The 6600-nt window shown below is 41.3% G+C and overlaps 1 long non-coding RNA gene across 1 annotated transcript; it reads left to right on the top strand.

The window, feature by feature from the left end:
- Window positions 1-307: 307 nt before the first annotated feature.
- LOC129645051 (uncharacterized) lies at window positions 308-5892 on the top strand. Its single transcript, XR_008711134.1, has 3 exons — window positions 308-464; window positions 5476-5535; window positions 5740-5892. It is a non-coding gene; the product is annotated as an uncharacterized LOC129645051 (long non-coding RNA).
- The last annotated feature ends 708 nt before the right edge of the window (window positions 5893-6600 follow it).

The raw sequence follows: 6600 nt of genomic DNA on the forward strand, positions 1-6600 counted from the left end.
GGTATATAGAAATGTAAAATGCAGCTTTGTCCAATGCTTTTTTGGAGGCTGGTGCCTGACTTTGGAATAATCACCTTTAGAGAAAAATAAGTTTCTTAAAATGTTAACAGGCCTCCAGGCCAGAAGATGATGTAATTCACCTGAACTTTTGCATATGATAAGTTTGAAAGCCTGGCTTCGATTAGGACCAGGAACTGCTGTCCTTGCATGACTCCACCCCTTCCCCCATTATCCTCTATGCACAACTTTAGGTATAAAAACTACTTTGGAAAATAAAGTGCGGGCCTTGTTCACTGAAACTTGGTCTCCCCATGTCGCTCTTCTCTTTCAAATTCTGGCTGAGTCTCCATCTGGAGCGCGGAACCCGCCATGCTTGCTAACTATGCCTGGGCTTCTAAGATCCAACCGGGGAGGCCTCAGTGTCTCCTCTCCTTTGGGAGAACGGAAGGACGCCTGCGGCCTACGTAAGTGGTGCAAACTTCTTGTCTTGAAGTTTTATTGGTCTCCCGCGTAAACCAAGCTACTCAGCCTCTTTTCTCCACTGAATTTTCCTACTGAGCTATCCTCATTCTATTACTCTTTATATCTTTGATAAATATTTATAAATAAATAGGTCGCCGACGCCGTCCCCGCTTCGAATACCCTGGATCAGCCGGGGCTGGACCCCAGCACTCATCAAGGCACCCTAGTATAGATTATCTGATTTTCCTCACTATGGACATCTAAACATCATCAGTAGTAAACCCAAATAACTTTATACTTTTTCAAATGTAGAGAGGTTGTGCTATGACTTTTCATGTTACATATACTTCACAGACAGAAAAGTGTGCAAGAGAGAAATGAGCAGTTCAGTGAATATCATTCTGTCTCTCTCTCTCTCTCACACACACACACACACACACACACGGGTGTAACAGTGCTGTGGGTCAAGAAAAAGAACATTGGGAGCACCCGGGACCCCAGTGTATCCTCCTGGCACTTTACCCTTCCCACCTCCAAAGACAAAAGTTACACTTTGCTGTGTGTGTGTCAGTCATTCAGTCATGTCTGACTCTTTGTGATCCCACGGACTGTAGCCCCCCAGACTCCTCTGTCTGTGGCACTTTCCAGGCCAGAATACTGGAGTGGGTCACCATGCCCTTCTCCAGAGGATCTTCCCAACCCAGGGATCGAACCAGGGTCTCCCACATTTCAGGCAGATTCCTTACCTTCTGAGCCACCAGGGAAACCACTTTCCTGACTCTTGCTAAATATTTTCTTGCTCTTCTATAGTTTTACCTCCTAAGCAGGGCTTGTTCAACACCATTAACTTCTGCCTGTTTTTTAAAAACTCTGTGTCAATGGAGTTCTACCATGGATTTTCTTGAGTATCTGGCTTCTTTTGCTCATTATTATATTTGAGAGCCATTCATGTTCATGTGACTAGAGTTCAGTTATTTTTACTGCTGTAGAGCAATTTATTATATGAAAACATTTTCATAAGTCGATTCCATTGTTGATAGACAGGTAGGTTGCTGCTGCTGCTGCTAAGTTGCTTCAGTCGTGTCTGACTCTGTGCGACCCCAGAGACAGCAGCCCAGCAGGCTCCCCTGTCCCTGGGATTCTCCAGGCAAGACCACTGGAGTGGGTTGCCATTTCCTTCTCCAATGCATGAAAGTGTAAAGTGAAAGTGAAGTCGCTCAGTTGTGTCCGACTCCTAGCAACCCCATGGACTGCAGCCTACCAGGCTCCTCTGTCCATGGGATTTTCCAGGCAAGAGTACTGGAGCAGGGTGCTATGAGTAATGCTGCTGTGAAGATTCTTGTTAAGTCTCTTGGTAAATACCCTCCAGGCTCCTCTGTCAATAGGAGTTTTCAGGCAAGACTACTGAAGTGGGCTGCCAATTTCTTCCTCCATAAGATCTTCCCAACCCAGGGATTGAACCCCCATCTCCTGGGTCTTCTGCATTGCAGGTGGAGTCTTTACCAAGGGAAGCCCCTTGGTAAACACAGACATGCTTTTCTCCTGTGCATCTACCTAGAAGTTCAACTACTAGGAAAGAAGGCATGCACATATTCTCTTTAGTAGCCCACACCAAGCTATTTCCATCAGTTATCAGCACTGCAGTGTGTGGGAGAGTTTTCATTGCTCCCCACATCACCACTCCTCATTGTGGGCACTCCCTTTAATTTTAGCTACTCTGGTGAATGTGTTGTAGAATCTCTATGTGTTTTTAATTTGCATTTTTTCTATTATTAATGAAGTTGAGCATCTTTCCCTATATTTATCAGTCATTTGAATACCCTTCCTGGTCAAGCATCTCCAGGTCTTGTCCTTTTCTATTGAGTAACTTGAGTTTTGTATATACACCTCATAACAAGGAGTCTCGCTAATCTTTCTTATTAATATGACTAATTAACCCGAATCCTAACTCATTTTTTGTTCTCTATGTACATAATTAAATCATTTGGGAATACTGACCATTTTATTTATTCCTTTGCAAACCTTTTATCTGTGTTTCTGTTTCTTGCCTTACCACACTTATTTTTATTTCTTTTTCCTGTCTTACTGTACTGGCTAAGCTCTCCAGTGCAGTGGAGAATAGAAGTAACAATGTTCTTGCCTTTTTGCTGACTTCAACACTGTACCATAATGGATGCTCTTTCTTTATAGGTTTCCTGTAGATATCAACTGACAAATCAAGCCAATTCCTACCCATTCCTGATATGCTAAGACTTTTTCTCATGCATGGATGTTGAATTTTATAGAATGCTTTCCCTACATCTACAGAGAAGACCTTATTATTTTCTCCTTCATTCTGTTAATATGGTAAATTTTCAATGATTCCCCCCCCCCCAAATGTTTCCCATCTTGTATTTTGGGATTAAATTCAACTTGGTCATTGTGTGCTATTTTTCTATATTATTGGATTTCATCTGTTAAGATTTGGTTTCAGATTTTTGCATCTATATTGCATTCATAAGACTGGCCTGTAATTTTTCTTTCCTGTGATGTCTTTGTCAGGTTTTTGTATCAGAGATATGCTCTTATGAATGGTTGAGAAGCGGCTCCTTTTTCTACTCTTGTGGAACAGTTTGTATAATTTTAGTGACATTCCTTCCTTAAATGTTTGCTAGATTTGCTCCCTAGCTGATGAGGCTCCCTCTGATTCCAAGGATTTGTCTGTTTGTGGTTGGTGGGCGGTGGGGTAGGGTTAAATAGCCAGTGTTAAATTCTGGATTCGATTGTCTTAATAGTTGTAGAACTATTCTAATTTTTCCTTTAAATATTACTTTGGTGTGTGTGTATTAGTTGCTTAGTCATGTCTGACTCTTTGTGACCCCATGGACTGTAGCCTGTCAGGCTCCTTTGTCCATAAATTCTTCAGGCAAGAATACTGGAGTGGGTTGCCTTTTCTTTCTCCAGGGGATCTTCTCAACCCAGGGATCAAACCCTAGTCTCCTGCATTGCAAATGGATGCTTTACCATCTGAGTTACTAGGGAAGTCCATTACTTTTGTAGGCTGTATTTTTTCTAGGAGTTTGTCAATTATTATCTTAATGCTTTAAATGTTTTGCAACAAAGGTAGCCATTATATCCACTTACCATAGAAATTACAATTTTATCTTTCTTCTAATTCTCAGTACTGATTATTTGTGTCTTCTGTCTTTTCTTTCCCCTTAATCTATCTTGCCAGAGATTTATCAGTTTCATGAATCTTTCTAAGGAAATTGACTTTATTTAGCTTTGTTAATTAGCTCTATTAAGTGCTTGTTACATAGAGCTATGATTCATTCATTCCTGCTCTTATCTTTAATATTTCCTCTCCCTTCTTGACAAACCCTGGCTTTCATAGTTTCATCCCCATAAAGCTCAGCCTCTTGACCTTTCTGCTGCCTTTTCAGGAATCAGAAGAAAAAGCAGCTTAAGATCCAGACTATCCATTTTCAAATTTTGTCCTCCCTTGCATCCTGACTGGTTAAGTCTTTACTTTTTTTTTTTTTTTGGTTGTTGGCTTTTGTTTTTGTTTAGTTGTTGGCTTTTTTATGCTCTCAAGAAAAGTTTCTTTTCGGATGTGTTAGTCCTTTTATTTATTAGGAAATTCCAAGAAATCTATATTAGGAAATTTTAAAGAAATTTTTATTGGAATAGAGTTGATTTATAATGCTGTGTTACTTTCTGCTATGCAACAAAGTGAATCAGTTATACATGTACACATATCCTCTCCTTTTTAGATTCTTCTCCACATGGATCATTACAGAACACTGAGTAGAGCTCCTTCTGCTATTCAGCTGGTCCTTATCAGTTGTCAGTTTTATGTATAGCAGTGTGTGTATGAGAAGGCAATGGCACCCCACTCCAGTACTCTTGCCTGGAAAATCCCATGGACGGAGGAGCCTGGTAGGCTGCAGTCCATGGGGTCGCTAGGAGTCGGACACAACTGAGCGACTTCACTTTCACTTTACACTTTCATGCATTGGAGAAGGAAATGGCAGCCCACTCCAGTGTTCTTGCCTGGAGGATCCCAGGGACGGGGGAGCCTGGTGGGCTGCCCTCTATGGGGTCGCACAGAGTCGGACACGACTGAAGTGACTTAGCAGCAGCAGCAGCAGCAGTGTGTGTATGTTAACCCTAGTCTTCCCATTTATCCCTCCTCCCATCTAGCAACTGTAAGATTGTTTTCTACATCTCTGACTCTTATTTCTGTTTTATAGTTAAGTTCATTTGTACCATTTTTAAGATTCCACACATAAGCAATACAAATGATATTTGTCCTTCTCTGTCTGACCTACTTTACTCGGTGCAACAATATCTAGGTTCTTCCATGCTGCTGCAAACGGCATTATTTCATTCTTTTTCATGGCTGAGTTATATTCCATTGTGTTTATGTATCATATCTTCTTTATCCATTCCTCTGTTAATGGCAGAAAATTTTTTAAATTATTTTCACCAGAATTTCTGACTTTCCCGAATTACCTAGCCAACTGTTAAAATATAAAAATTCTTATCTTAAACTTAAGCCCTGTGTGTGTGCACAAGCATGCTTGTTTTAGTGGCAAAATGATGTGTCAATGATAGAATCCATGTTATGAAATAAGAACGATGTCGATTTTCCTGTTCATCAATTTGAAGATAAGTACATACAAAAACTGTGAAGCTATACTGTTGGGTTGAAGCAGACCCTGCCAGGCTCTGCTTTCTAAGGAACCCACAAGAACTCTTCATTAGTGAGATTATGAGAAAGTTCTAGAATTGGCCCAAGTGAGATTCTGCTTTTTTTGAGGTGATAGAGATCTCTATTTCTATCTTTTTTGGCTTTACTCTCTTTCCTCCACATTCTGCTCTGCATGCCATTGCTCACATTTCTAGTTTAGCACCTTGGCTATTACTAGATTTTTTTTTTTTTTTTTAGATTGTGCTGATCTAATTGTTTGCAATTCACTCCAAAGATGAAGTCTTCATCAATTCCATTCACAAAACTGTTCTTTTCAATAGCAAGTAAGAGAAAGGGCTTGTCCTTCAGTTGATGACTTCTGAGCCTCATCTCTCTCACAGGTCAGTAACAGGAGGGAGGTGGTTGAGTCCACCCTTTTGGCTAAAAAAAAAATTACTTCCCAATTGGGGACCAATCTGAAAATGGATTTTCCCAAATGTCCAGAAACGTGAGCACTGTGCATCATCCTCCCTGCCCCCTGCCTGCCTTCCGCCACTCTGTTCTTATGATCTAATCTCCTTTAACCATTTTATCTGCTTTTCCAGGCATCATTCTGCTTTCCCTAAGGCCCGGGTTACTGTCAGGAAGCACCCTCGTGATGTCTTTCTTTATGGTGTGATAACATCTCTCTTCATGAATGTTCTGACAAGTACATGAACACATTTAAGAAGCACAAGTTCCGAGGGTTCCCACAAAATAATGACAGATTCCACAAGCCACAGAAATCTTCTGTCTTATTCTTTCATTGCCTTCCCCTAACCGCATTTCTTTGGAGGAGATTGAAGTTGTCAAGAAGGTTTCTGATGTTTTTGTGCCTGTACAGCATAATTCCTGTAAAGCATTTATGTTCACCCGTATGGGGAGCAGACATTCAGTCCTGCCATATCCCAAATCAGAATTCCTGTAAGGCAGTGATAAGCTGTATGTGTTTGTGAATATGTGCATGCACCTATAAAATGAAACAATTTTTAAAGGCTAACTGCTACTGCTGCTGCTAAGTCACTTCAGTCGTGTCCGACTCTGTGTGACCCCACAGACAGCAGCCCACCAGGCTCCCCCGTCCCTGGGATCCTCCAGGCAAGAACACCGGAGTGGGTCGCCATTTCCTTCTCCAGTGCATGAAAGTGAAAAGTGAAAGTGAAGTCGCTCAGTCGTGTCCGACTCTTAGTGACCCCATGGACTGCAGCCCACCAGGCTCCTCCATCCATGGGATTTTCCAGGCGAGAGTACTGGAGTGGGGTGCCATTGCCTTCTCCCTTTAAAGGCTAAACAAAGTGGAAAATTTCCGATAATTCCACCATCAGAAAGAAACCAACATTAACTTATCTAACTTTGAATATTTTGTCTACCCTATCCTTGGTAGTACGGGGGAATCACATGACATTTTATGTGTTTCTTGTGAACCT

The sequence above is a fragment of the Bubalus kerabau genome, chromosome 2 (genome assembly GCF_029407905.1).
Source record: "Bubalus kerabau isolate K-KA32 ecotype Philippines breed swamp buffalo chromosome 2, PCC_UOA_SB_1v2, whole genome shotgun sequence".
NCBI classification, from domain to species: domain Eukaryota; kingdom Metazoa; phylum Chordata; class Mammalia; order Artiodactyla; family Bovidae; genus Bubalus; species Bubalus kerabau.